This window comes from Callospermophilus lateralis, unplaced genomic scaffold, assembly GCF_048772815.1.
Source record: "Callospermophilus lateralis isolate mCalLat2 unplaced genomic scaffold, mCalLat2.hap1 Scaffold_314, whole genome shotgun sequence".
Taxonomy (NCBI): Eukaryota; Metazoa; Chordata; class Mammalia; order Rodentia; family Sciuridae; genus Callospermophilus; species Callospermophilus lateralis.
This window is the reverse complement of record NW_027513751.1, coordinates 1,200,014-1,214,870: the sequence shown is the minus strand read 5'-3', so window position 1 is coordinate 1,214,870 and position 14,857 is coordinate 1,200,014. Positions and strand designations below refer to the sequence as shown.

General features: G+C 42.9%; 1 pseudogene; it reads right to left on the bottom strand.

The window, feature by feature from the left end:
• LOC143387807 (teneurin-4-like) overlaps positions 1–14,857 on the bottom strand; it is a 333,926-nt pseudogene that overhangs the window by 180,881 nt on the left and 138,188 nt on the right.

Sequence of the window (14,857 nt, the reverse complement as noted above, 5' to 3'; positions counted from 1 at the left end):
GGGATGTAAGTTAAACTCTGAAATATTATTTTTCACATATGGTTTGGCAAAGATAAAGAGGACTGAAAATATACTATATTGGCAGAGATTTGGGAAGCAAGTACTCTCATACTTTGCTAATGTGAGATTAAACTGGTATTTGATAAATCTAATCAAATTTAAAATATATACACTCTTTACCCTGGAACTTAAAGTTTCCATTCTTGAAATTTCACCTGTATACTCACACGTGTACTAAATGGTGTGCATATAAGGCTATTCACCACAGTATAACTTGTAATAGCAAAATGTTACAAACCAATCATTGATAGGGGCTAGATAAGCTATTATCTACAGCAAAATAGTATAACCATACAGGAGAATGAAAAAGCTTTTTATATATTTTTCTGGAAAGAAAATTATAATGTATAGCTGACTGTATTTGACAAACTACCTTTGAGTTAAAAATAAATTTCTGCATTTGTACAGAATATTTCAAAAAGGATATGAAAGATAGTTATAACAGTGGGTATGTCCTCTGAAGGAAAAAGCTGTAGGGTCAGGGGAGGAGAGAGACTTGCTTTTCACCACGTATCTTTTGTACCTTTTCATTGTGTACCATGTGTATGCATTTCTGTTTAAAAAACATTTTCCAGTGTAGCAATTGCAAATAGTCTCATACAACAATCTAAAAAAAATCACGAGACAACAAAGCATGAATGTTGTTTGAGACACAGTGCCTGAAAGGGCTAGGAAGACTGTTTCCAAAAAAGTTTGTGATATAGTACAAAGCACCTGCCTAAATCCCACTTTTGGATTCAAGACTCATCCAGACTCACCACCTTCAAGAGGCCTACACCGATTTCCCACACATGGAGGAAACACTCAAGTCTCCCAACCCTTCCGCCCAGGTGCTGTGAGCTGCTTTTGCTCCTTTGTTCCAATGATGAACATTTTCTAAAAGCCCACTCTATAGCCAGCAGTGTAATAGGAAAGATCTGGAAGCAACCTACAGAGATAGCATCGAATCAGGCCATCCATGTTTTCCATGAGCTCATAGGAAAGGAGGGAAGACAGACAGATAACAAAGTCTATTGAGAAGGATAAGGCCCAGAGGAGGAGGTGGCTGATCCAGAAGGAAGGCCTCAAGAATGCAGAGAAGATCCACAGACAGATGAAGGCCATAGTAATTGCACTTGTTGAGGTCCTGCAATGGGACAGGGAGCATGCCAGGTAACATATGTATATTATGTCCAATTCTCTTGGCAGCCCCACTAGACCCAGTTTACAGAGGTATACATTAAAACTCAGAAGGCAAAATTTCCCAGTACACAAAATGATGAATGCCTGAGGAGTTGGGAAATGCATATTACCCCGATTTGAACATTATTCATTTGTATACATGTATACTGAATTATCATCTTATGCTCCATAAAGATGTACAGATATTATGTCTTAGTAATAAATAAATTAATCTAAAAACTCAGGTTAGTTGAAATTTATGACAATCATAAAACTATTGTTTATGAGTGCTCCCCATGTACTACACATTGTGTTAAGAGTATTAAAAGCAACATTTCCTTTAACTCTCATGACAATCCTGAAGGGTATTAATAACCCCATTTTACAGATGAAGAAACCAAGGCACAACAAGACCAAATGATGTATGCAAGGTGAAATGCCTAGCAAGTGACAGAGACTAGACGAGAAACCCAAGCTGCTCAAATCCCCCAAACACAGACCACTAGTCTTTCTGGCTTGGAGGCCCAGGTTCCACCTACTTAGCTGCACTGCCCTCCCTACTTGAGTCTAGCAATGCAGGCATTAGAAAGACTGCTCCTTCAACATGTCAACGGCCTCCAGACTTTTACTTCTTTTTAGGTAGCAACACGGGATCCTTGAGGGAGAGGCAGCTATGGCTCCTGGCTTCCATCTTATGGAAGATGTCACAGATGGTGGTTTTGAGGGAGTGTGTGACTGCCTTCAAGACAAAAAAAAACCCATAGAGTGCCTAGAGCATATAGCGCACGCTTCTGACTTCAGGTTCAAACACAAGCCATCCAGGGGACACACACGTTTGACTTAGTCAGGAGGCCATACCCAGCAATGGTCATGAGATCAACCCTTTGCTTTCCCTTTGGTTACTGTGGAGTGGGACCAGAGGTAAGAAAACTGGTTTTGAATTGTAGTCAAGGTATCCAAACTGAGAAATGGGATACTAATATTGCAAAAGACAGTTGCTATCAATGAAGTATCATGTGGCAAAAGTGCATTGCAAACTGCACATATGTGTGATTGTCATGTTTTCTGACCTCTACATTGGTGCTGTTGATAATAATAGTGACAATAGTAGGTGACATTTACTGAGCAGTGATTTAAGTACCAGATTCCTATAAGGTGCTTCATACTGCTCTCCACTCCTCTGAGAGGTGACAATAATAACAATAAAACAGTTCACTTGCCTGGAAGGAGGGAGCACTCTGTTTCCAAGATTGAATTAGCTCACATTTCTGCTTACCTTCTTACTGTTTTAATCTATATATTGGCAACTCCAAAGGTAATGGAGAACTTGTTTGAACTGCAGACAACTCAGATACATGCAGTTAAATGAGCAGCGCTTCTTCCCCCATTAGAATCAATTATCTCATCTAAGTGTGCAAAAGTGCTGTCTTGTTAAAAGGTCATGAGAATTAACTAATCCCAGAATGAATAGAACTCTCACAGCTCTGTGAAGAGAAACATTTTTATTGTTAGAACTTTCTCTTCTTTTTAAGAAGATGCAGAGTGAGTCCTTCCTTGAAAACACACACACACACACACACACACACACACACACACACACACACACTGAAGGGAAAGAAGTGTTGAAGGTGAACATGGTCCCTAGGACTCAGATGCCTGGGGGTGGGGGTGTGGGGGGGTGAACATTAGTGCCCTTTCCTCTTAACTTTTTACCCACTGCAATCATACTGGCCCATACAATTGTGAGGCTGGGGTGGGTAGGGGGTGTTTCTGTGACCTGTGCATTCCTGAAAGCCAGATGAGAAAGCAAAGCTCTGTCTCCAACTCCAACTGAGTCTGACTCCAGGTGACTTGGCCATCCAGAAGTAATTTGGAGGCTGCATGGTTGGGAAAGGAACCCAGGGTCACCTAGATTGGACTGAGAAATGGCTTGCTGGCAGGTGATAATTAGAGACAAGAGTCAGATAAGGCAGAGATTAAGAGATACGAAGTTCAAGTTCAACAGCAACGTCATCTTAAAGCCAAAATAAGAGAGACCTTTCGTCTGTGATCCAGGATATTAAATATAAGTCATTGTTGTGACCTCTTGATTCTTTCATTGTGTTGTTTGGCTGGTGGTTAGTTTTATAGTCTTGGGTGATAGGCAAGGGCAAGAGAGAAAGGGAAATAGTCTGCTTTACTCTTATCTTTCCAAAGGACAGACATATACTCAGCTAGAGACTGTCCCTTGAATAGCAAGCTCAAGTGACCACTTCATCCATGACAGTCATCTAAATGATAATGCCAACACAAAAATTTTCCTCATTTCAGTGCATACTAAATGCCAAATACTTTATTTATACTATTCAATTTCATCCTCATATGAAGGTAGGTTGAAAATTATTAATGGGAATATATATATGATGGAACTAGAAAAGAAATTGAGTTATAGTGACATACTCTGATTTACTCAGAGAGGTAAATGAAGTTACTCAACACCACAGAGCTGATATAAGTGTGAGACAAGTTCCCAAACCATACCACCTCTTTTCTATATTTACTTTAAAAAGAAGATAAAATATGGGCAATGTAAAGGCTAAATATAATATAAACAAATTTAAGCTAAAATAAATGTTGTGGGGGAGGTGGTTATAATAAATATTCCCTGGCCCACAATAGCCCTCATTTAAAGCTGTGTAGAGCAGTAAATGGATGTAAGCCAAGTGATTTGGAAGTAATAGCCAAGGATTTAAAAGAAAGGAAGGAAGGAAGGATTGAAGGAAGAAAGGAATGGTGAAGAAAAAAAAGACATGTGTCTCCCTAGCCTGAAAAGGATGCAACAAACTACTGAAACAATATAAATTATAATTACTGTATTCCTTATTCTCTGAAGAATTAATGGTAACCACCCACCACCCGTGTACATCACAGAATTATCTAAATTACACCCTGCTGTGTGTATTTATAACCAAGGTGCAAAACTCTTCTCAGTACATTGAAAGTGACCTACATAAGAAACCTGATCCTGGTTTTCCCATTAGACTAGTTTGTAACTCAATGAAAAGGTGAAGAGATGCTAAGGAGTTCAGAAAGAGGCTGTGGAAAGGTAGAGGTCCACAGGATAACCCACAAAGAAATGTTAATGAGTTCTAAAAGCCAGCAGCCAGGATGGCGGAAGTTCTGATTCCCTGGCTCTGGTCAGTCTGACATTTTCCTGTTGCCTTTTCCTACCCAGCAAGACATGAGAGATGGCTCAGAAAGTGCAAGCTCTAACCTGACATTTTTAGAAAATGCTCCATAGATGTGCAGACCTTGAAGGTTCCCCCAGAGAACCCAACCAGCAGGAGGCAATTAACAAAGTCTTTATGCAGGAGTGGCCAATGAGAACAGGAGAGTTCCTGCTGTCAGAGTGCGGGCATCTCTTCCAAAATCAAGCGCAGGGCAGAACACAGTGTGTGAGCACGCTAGCAGCGCCAGGGAGTGACCAGAATAACTGTGCCCATAAAGAATTGTTGACTCAAGTGGCACTTTGAGTTTCAAAAGGCAGTGGGACCCAATCCAGCCATACAGCTACCCACTTTCCTGTGTATATGAAATGCTTTGATTTTGGCGATTTTGGTTTATTTTAAAATAAAGTCATTGGTATAAAATTCAAATCAATGGGCTCTTTTGACTTATGTCATCTAGAAGGGGAAACAACAGCAAGAACAACAACAGATTTTCATTTCCAAGGTTATATTCCTGGTTTTGCTACAAATCCACAACATTCAGAAGTTTCAGACCAAGATGCTGTGAACAAGCTGGGTGCAGTGGCGCATGCTTGTAATCCCAGTGGCTTGGTGGGTGAGTGGGGCAAGGCAGGGGGATAGCAAGTTCAAAGACAGCCTCAGCAACTTAGTGAGGTACTGAGCAACTCAGTGAGACCCTGTCTGTAGATAAAATATACAAAAGAGCTAGGAATGTTGTTCAGTGGTTTAACACCCATGGGTTCAATCCCTGGAAACCTGCCACCCAAATGCTGTGAACAAAGAGGTATACTGCAGTGTAACAGGAAAAAACTGGAAGCAACCTAGATGTCTAAAAATAGCAGAACTTAGCTAAATTATGGTACAGGTACTGGATGGAATACAAGGCAATCATTATCAAAAATAACTATGACAACCAGCAATGAGGGAAATCTTAAGATATAATGTTAAGGGGGAGGGGAAGTAGAACACAAAATTGCATGTTTTTCCTGACCACATTTCTGTAGAATCAGATACATATACATATACAAAACAAAACAAAAAAAACCTGTAAAAAAGATACATGAGGGCTGTGGTTGTGGCTCAAGCGGTAACGCGCTCGCATGGCATGCGCGGGGCACTGGGTTCGATCCTCAGCACCATGTACAAATAAAATAAATATGTTGTGTTCACTGAAAACTGAAAAATAAAAAATAAAAAATAAATAAATAAAAAAAGGTACATGAAAATCAACAAGTCTTGAGTTACCTATTGTGTAGGGTTCTGGATAAATGTTGTCCTCTAGTTTCCAAAAGCACTGTTTACATTAAAAAGGATGTTCTACCACTGTCTCAGACTAGAGAGGTGGAAGAGAAGGATGCTGGGCAGAAGGAAGAAAACCTAACTTTGGGCACGTGCCATGTGCACGTGACATTAGACATGAGGACTTACGTGCACTATCTCATTCAATTCTTAGGTAAACCTTGAGAAAATGGTATAACGAGTAAGAAAACTGGAAGTTCAGAGAGGTTCTGAGACTTGGTCAGAGACACACAGATAGGAAGTGATTCAAGCTGCACTGGAACCAGATCTGAATGGTTCCAAAACAAATTAAAGTGTAAAGGAAAGTAAGGAAAAACTGTGGCTGATACCATGTGCAGATTTGCTCTTTTGAGATAGTTGTAAGGGACTTTCCTCTTGCGGACAAAGTATGGAGCCCCACTTTGTCATATCCTGGTTGCCACAACCAAAACCATGTAAGCAACTTGTCTGGGGGCAGCATCAGCCTTCAGGATGGAGTCCACCCAGATTAGTCAGTGCATGTGACAGGACCTAGGACCGAGCAGAGCCCATATCTTTAGACCCCTAGCTCTGAGCTCTTGCCATGAAATGACTCTGTCCTTTTGGAACAGCAGAAAATCCCGTAAGAGGAGGAATCCTCCTTGTTGGTTGTCCTTACATCAGGCACTGTTTCCCAGATGGAGGGAGCCGTCTCATGACCTAAGATAAGGGGAACAACCCACAGGACAGGCCACATGAGGCTGTCATGAGGATTATTCCTTCCATTTCTACCCTCCAGCATCTGGTCCAGAGGAGTGAAGAAGAAAGGGAGGAGACAGACGCCCTGAGGATCAGTATCAAGACAACAGTTCTTACCTATGAAAACTTTGGCCTGTGTATGATATAATGCTGAAGGAGTCACTTTCATTATGTCATTTAGCTCTCTAAGATGGATGCTCTTAGTAACTCCATTTTATAGATTAGGGGCCTCAAAAGAGAGCTACAAAGTAGACATTAATAATTGAATTCTATATCTTTAGAAAACCAGGGCCCTGGAATTATCTACAAATGCACCACTAATCATAGCAGCACCACCATCCCAAAGCAGGTCTCAGTGACTCTGAACCCTAAAATCCTCTCACACTGTGGCCAAAGAAACACAGGTTTACATTCATTCCTGAGATTTTTTGATAAGATCATTGACGAGGGAATAGACTTTCAGGGAATGACCCACAGAGAAGACGTGGCTAATGCTAGGGAAGGCCACAGGCTTCTCTTTATATTCAAGCCTTCATTATTGATTCAGGCATCGAAGAGATCCAAGGACAGCCTGCTTGTCCCAAACTGCCTTTTAGGTAGCACAACATGACAGCTCCAGATCTGGGGAGTGCCTGTCATTTCCCAAGGCAGGGATGCTGGCAGACACTCAGCATAGCTAGATTCCATTCATTGTGTCACTTGGACCTAAGTGTGGACACTCATCAGATGGTTAACTAACTAAGGCATCTCTGCATAAAGGTGTCTCAACTGAGGCAAGATCAGCCTCTATGATGTGGCATCCCTTCCTTTTCCTGCACTAAAGATCGAATGGGGCAGAAGAAAAACATGGGGTTGGTGAATCTTGACAGCCTACAGAAGGAAAAGATGCCTGTTGCTATGCTCCATTTCCATAGCTACTAGAACACATACTCTAGCTCCGCCCTACAGTGACATTTCCATTTCCTGATTTCCTTTGGCACACCGACCATGTAACTGATTTTTTTCCATGGTCAAAGTCAATCAGGAGGCATCTTCATTGTACCTGAAATGGATTTTTGATTTGTGTGTATATTATTAAGATAGACCTTTTTCCTCTGGATCATTCACTTTGGTAAGGAGAATGAGGGAAGACAGCTTAACATGGAATCTGCCATGCGGATTAGTAACCTGGGATAATATTTCTCCATAATGAGAAGCATTTTGAAGGAGCACTTTAAAATTTTACAGCAGAGTGCTTGCTGTCTCTTCTTTACCCTTTATAGCTCTCCTGTCCCCTGTTCTTTGGGATCATGCCACGTTCTCTTGCCTCCCTACCCTTTTCTACACAGCACGAGACACTCAGTAGATGTGAGTCCCCTGCTGCCGAGTTACACAGCCCCTGTGTTGGGTTCAGTCCTTGGGTTATGAAGGTTAAGGCTGCACAGAATTCCAGGCATCATGAAGACAATGATCATGATAATGACAATGATGATAACATAAGCAACAGTTACTGTCTCGTTAGCTGGAAGCTATACTGTGCCAAGCACTGCGCTGAGTCACAGTGTCACTGGATCCTCAGGACGGCTGTAAGATAGGTATCCTTACCCTCATTTGCAAGAGGAGGAAACAAAGACAAAAGAGGTTCACCGATCTGCCTGAGGTTTCCGTTTAGTACGAGGTAGAGATGAAATCAGATCCCAGTCAGATCCACACTGACCTGAGTCTGCTGCTAGCCACTCCATGATGTGACCTTCTGATGAGATAAAGAACTGTGAAAATGACCAAGATGGAAATAACATGGCCAGTCTCAACATGACGTGGAACTGTCTTCCTGTTCAAATATCGTTGGCAGAGTTTCCCCGAGAACACACTTGATCCCTTCTGTGCAGAAATGATTTTAAAAGAGCATTTCCAAAACCGTTGAGCACAGTGTCTGTTGGTCCACATGACCTCTCCTGACTCAGGAGTCTCACTCTGAGTGGATTTCTCTGTCCCTTGACACATCTGCATGGTCAGATCCATGCTTTTGCTCTTAGTATCCTCTGCCTGGAATGGCCATTAGCTTCTCTATTTCTTAAAGAAGCTAATGGTCAATCCTTCCAGGTCTCGTTCACGAGGACTCACACCATCACTCCCAGCCAGAAGTATTGTCTGCCCTGGGCCCTTACCATTATTTCCCACGTATCCTAAAAGTGCTATCCGGATGCTCTTTCTGTTCATGCTCCCTCTCTTGCTGTTTTCCCTTCCAGACTTACTATTCAGTGGAGTTCTGTAGGAGAGACAGCCAGGCCTCCAGTTCTGGCCCATACCATTTGCCCCAGCAAGTCAGTTACTTAACCACTCAGTTTTTTCATCTGTGTAAATGGAAATAATTGAAAACCATCTTCCAGATTCTTGTATAGATTAAATTTAAAGAAGGTTCTTTATGTATTATAAAATGCATTGAAAATATGAAACATTATTATTTCCATTGCTTAATAATTAATGAATGAACACTTAAATGAATTAATTTAATTCAGGCTGTATTTCATATATAGACACTTGCAAAAAAAAATTCTCCTATGTAGACTATCAACAGTCTCAGACCTACACAATGAGGTGTATGTACCTCATTGTGTAGGTCTGCGATTTAATAGATCTGATAATGACAGAAAAAGTTAACAACCAGGTCAAAGAAAAGACTTCAATTTTCAGGAAAAGAAAAAATGCTACTTATCCCCAAACTTTCACTTATAGCTCTTTTCCCCTTCTACTCTGTCTCCATCCAAATACCCTTTCTGCATGCACAGCTGGGAGGAATTGCATGAGTGCTCACAGACCCAGAGACACAGACAAGAGGAACAGGTCTTGAAGAATTATAGAGATGGACAGAGTGGTCCAATTTGATACAATATGATAAAATGAGCCCACACCACAATTAAGGGTCCTGTCACTTTTTTCTCCTCCATGACTGGGGCCTGTGAAAAAATCTAACTCTGGGCTTAAGGGCACAATAAACCTATCCGCCTGCCACACACCAGCAGGAAGAGTTTTCTCCAAAGGGAAATGTTACACTGGTGACAATCTACTGATGCCAAATGAAGCCTGGAGGACACCAGATTCCACAGGGTGATAGTGCTCAGTATGGATGGGTCTTCCAGCGTCACCCAGGCCTCCTGAAGCACTCTGGGTGTAAACCACACCCACTCACAGCACAGATGGACCTTAATTTTTCTTCCATAAGAAAATAAGTCTGTTTCTCTTCTTATCCTCTCAGCTGTTCAGATGGCGTAAACCAGCCCAGGCCCTCTTGCTCCCCAGCTATGGAGAGAGCAGACTGCTGCAGAATGAGAGCAGGCTCTGGTCAAGGCTGCCAGTGCTCCAGCTTGTGATGCAGCTTTGGACAAATGACTTAACTTTCTTGGGCTTCAGTTTCTCATCTATTAAAAGGGAAGTAAAAATAACCTGGTGCCTTGCACATGGTTGGGACTTGACAAATACTTATTGGATAATATTAATAAGAATATTAAATGAAGAAATGTATGTAACACGCAGAACAGTGTAGCATGAGGCAAGCTCTCAATTCCTGTGAGCTGCCTTCTCTGAGCAGGAGCAGAGGAAAGCCCAGATAGGATGGCAAAAGCCTCATGTTGGATCTGAGTCTCAGAAACGGGGCCCAGGGATAGGAAGGCTCTGAGGGGTAGAGCCACACCTGGTCTATACAGGGTCAGCCATTCCATCTGAATGCATTGTTGAGCTGGAAAGAGCTCAGTTTCCATCTCTGGCAATGTAATGACTAATTCTCTTACATGCAGAGACTGCTGGGAAGAATCTGTGGATGGGAAAGGCTAACACAGAATAAGGGATTTGTGATGCATTTGCCCAGTACAGCCTGTCTCCTGAAGGGGTGGGCAGCCAGGGTCCACCTGCTCACTAGGATTTCTGCAGTTCTATATTCAGAAGCCTTCAGTAAAATGGAGTCTGAGGCCCATAGAGAAGGAAATGCACAAATGGACATTTTACTGTTCACTCTTCTGGCACAGGTGCCTGAAATTACCAATATTTTTATCTGCCATCCTCTGTCTTTGTGTAGGCTGCTCCATCTTTCAGAAAGCCATTCCTATCTTCCGTTTCAATATCTGACTTGATTTACAAGCACCATGCCTCGCGTAAGCTTTATCTGATCTTCCTGGTTAGAATGAATGGCTCTCTCCTTCAGGATCCCACAGGACTAAGGTTTAAAGTCCAGGACCACGTGTTTGTCATCTGCTTGGCATTGCCAGGGGCTCCATACACATCTGGCTGTCCACGAAACTCTGGATGACTCCAAGGCAGTGATGCAGCTTATGGGGCTTTGCTTGTCCCAGGCAGCCCAGGACACAATGCTGTGGACAGGCTCCATGGAGGCTCCCACCATTTTAAGCCTGAGAGGGGGAGGGGAAGCATCCCCCCCTACTTAATCCCAGATTACCTGAAATCCCTACATCCAGGGATGGTCTTTGGCTGCTGAACTTAAGAGGGTTTAAAAATCTCTGGGGATTTCCAGCTGCCTGGAGGGGTGAGAGCTGCATAGACTCCACACCCAGCCTGGGCCACCCACTGGGCTGCAGACATTCTCTCACTTAAGCTTCCAAACACCACCTAGCTATGAACTGACATTTTAGCAACAAGGAAACCAAGACTCAGAGAAATTAAAAATCTTGTCTGCTCCCCGGGCTGGAATGCAAGTCTTACTTGACTCCAAGTCTGTGCTTTTGCTACAAGATGGTACTGTTATCCGTAGAAGGATGTCGCTGTTTTGTTATGGTTTTGTTGTTTTAAAGGGAGGAAAACATTGTGTTTGTTACAACTATCTCTCCTTGTGTGCTTCCTTCTCTACCCTGTCCCTCCTTTTCTCCCCCAATGAAGTGACCTCTGCTTCCTCACCTCTCCCAGGTCTTGGCACTCTAAGTGATTGTACTGGTTCTTCCACCCCTAACCCCAATGCTATTCACAAAGCAAAAGGAAAAAAAAACAGCCATCAAGAAAACCTGTCTCACTTACTCATTCTCTCTCCCCATTTAAGTGCAATTAAATTATGTTATTGCACAGTAATTAGAAATAAAAATAAAACAGGCGCAGAGACAAATACCTATAATTCCAGTTATTTGGGAGGCTGAGGAAAGAGGATCACAAAGTTGAGACCAGCCTGGGCAATAGAGCAAGATTCTACCTTAAAACATAAAAAGGGGTGGGGATGAATGAATGTATTGATAACTTGGGAACAGTCTTTCTTGAGACAACATTTCCAAACCCAGGAATTGGTTGGGCTTCAAATTCAATGTGTCCTGTTTGCCAAAGGGTAGGAGAAGACCAACAGCATTTGCTGGTAGCTCTTACTAGTAAGAACTAGGTGGCTGACAGTTGTTTAGTTGTTTAGTCCCCACAACAGCCTATTATCTATATGCACAGGCCAGGGAACTGAGGCTCAGTGAGAGCAGGACTCTTACTTTAAGTCGGACAGTAATCAGTAACAGACAAGGGCCAGAGACAGCCTGTGCTCCCTGCAGACTACACTTTGGCAGCTCTGGTGATTGCTTTCCTGGTTGCCCCTTTCCTGGACCCAGGAGCCCTTTTTCACTCTGCTGTGCTCTGGACGTTCCATCCTTGATGCAAGAACTTGGAGCCTCTCTGCTCTCTCCTTTCCTTCCTCTCCCTGTTCTGCAACATCTGTCAGTTCTGGTCCTAACCTCCTCCCCTCCTTTTTCTCCTTCAACAAACTTGTGCCAAACACATGCTACATCATGCCAGACCTGGGCACAAGAAGCTGCAGTTATGATACAGCGTGACAGTTGTTTCTGCCCTCATGGAGCTTACAATCTAACAGGGAGATAGATTTTCAACAATCATGCCACCACCATTTAGTTGTAATTATGGGGGCACCGTGAGCAAAATATGGGCATATAAATGGTTACTGGTCGTGTGTGTGTGTGTGTGTGTGTGTGTGTGTGTGTGTGTGAAAGGAGCCTCTCTGAATAAGTGAAATTTGTGTGAAGCTCTTGAATTAAAAACTGAGGAGACTGAGGCAAAAGGATTGCAAGTTCAAGGTCAGCCTGGGCAACTTAGTGAGGCTCTGTCTCAAAGTAAAACTTAAAAAGGGCTAGGGATGTAGCTCAGTGGTAGAGTGCTTGAATAGCCTGTATGAAGCACTGGATCCAATCTCCAGTACAGATGGAAGGAAGGAAGGAAGGGAAAAAGGAAGACAGGGAGGAAGAAAGAAGAAACCAGGTGGGGAGAAGAACTGAACTGATTAGGAGAAGGGGGTGACAGAGAGCAGGCGTCTCCCTTCAAATTGAAGATCCTTTATCCTCTTTAGGTCCCGAGCCACTTGTATCTATCATTTCCCATCCACTAAATTGGTCAACCCAAAATCAGGCAAGATTGTACGGGTATTGGATATCTGGCTGGGTTTGGAATTCAGTCCTATGAAGACACTGGTGGTAACAAGAGCTTTGAACCATTTACAATGCATGGCCCAGGGATCTCACTTGGGGCACTCCTTCCAAAAGAAGAAGACAGCCACAGCACAAAGAGGCTCACAGAAGCACTATCTGAAATAGTGAAGGATGGGAATGGGAGGGATACGAAGGTAAGTGTCATGGGGCTGCTCAGTCTGACAAGAAGGAGCTTAGAAATGCCTGCATGAAGAAGTGGCCCATGAAGGGCAGGGGGACACCCAGCTATGCATTCACACCACTGCACTGGGGCTGCATTCACCATCCTGCAGGAAGTCCCATAGGACACAGAGAAAATCCTAGAACGCATCCACTGCTTACTCTAATGTCTTAAACTCTAAATTATATCTTAAAAATTCACCAAAAATACTTAAATTTATCTTAAGAGTTTAGACATAATTTTAGGCAATTCCTGATTCTGAATCCAGTAAACAAATCACTTCTTTGACTTCACTTCTCAAAAACAGTAGTCAGAAACTACCCAGACAGGGAAAGGGTAAGTGGTTTCCAGAGGCTCAGAATGAGGAGTAGGAACTGACCACAAAGGGCAGAAAGAACTTTCTGGAGTGATGGAAACACTCTGCATTTTGATTGTGGTGCTGGTTACACAGCTCAATCTCTTTGTCAGAATTAATAGAACTTCACACTTAATGTCTTATTTTCTGTCTGAACATCATATCTCAATAAATCTGATTTTAAAAGCAAGAGGTCTGGGCCTGGTGACTGAGTGCTGTGGAGGTGAGGGGCCATGTGTTAGGCCCTCCCTAGTGTTAGGCCTTGGGGTACAGGCAGAGCCCTGCACAATGTAGAAGAAGGAATTCTAAAAACTGGGGAGCTGACGTCGACCATCTACTCTCAGACACCCTCTCCGTCCTTCTCAGCCCTGCTCTGGGCCTTGCGAGCTTATCTACATGCCCTGGATGGGTGGGTTCCCCTGGGCTCCAGCTACTGGTTGGGTTCTACCAATGGGAGGAGATGAGAGGGTAGAAGATAACTATCTCTGACTCCATCATTACCTTTCCACTACTGTTCCTACCTTGTAGGAACAGCACTGTTTGGTGGTAGCCTCCCCAGGTCCTGGTAGAAGGCTGCCCGGGGTAGCAATAGTACCCTGGTATCAGTAGCCTGGGGTTGTGCTGCTCCTTAACACAAAGCCTTCACCCTTGTCATTAGTATTTCTATTACATTCTTCTCACATTAAAAACAAATGAACAATCAAACACACAAATAAACAAGCAAATCTAACAACCTCCTGCCTAGTAATTCCATTGCCAAGATCACTTTGAAACTGTTCTATCACAGGGCATCTCTGCAAACTGGAAAATTTTCTTTCATGCTGAGCTGAAACATGTCAAATGACTCATAATTTCATATAGCCCTTTGTTTGTTCATTTTTATTCCTAACCTACAGATGAAGATCCTAGAGCTTAAGGAGGATAAGTTCTTGCCCAGTAGCAGAAGAGGGATGAATAGATGAGACCACAGGTCTATAGAGTCTAGGCACTTACCCCCACCTCTCACTCCAGACATGGGCTCCCTAAGATAGGCCTCTTCACATGGGAAGTTCTCTAGACAGAGAAGCTTGCTCCCCCAGAATCTGCTTTGGCCTTCTACTATATTTACCCTTCCAGCCTGGCTTTGCCCTCTGAAGCCCCCAGAGTAAGTCTGACTTCCCCTGCATGGCTCCTTTTGGGACATTGGGAGATATTTGTCTGGGGTCTGTTATAAAGAGTACAACCTATATATAATCTTGCTATTAGCAATTCCTATGGAGCAGTGTGAAGGAATCAATCTTGGAGAAAATGTTAATGCAGGCTCTTGTATCTTTATCACTTTTTCTTCCTCCTAAAAGACCAAGTTCAATCATCTCCGTTTCCTATTCTTTGGGCTATAAAGCTAAATCTATGGCTTCTGTCCAAAAGGCCTGATGTGAAGTCGATG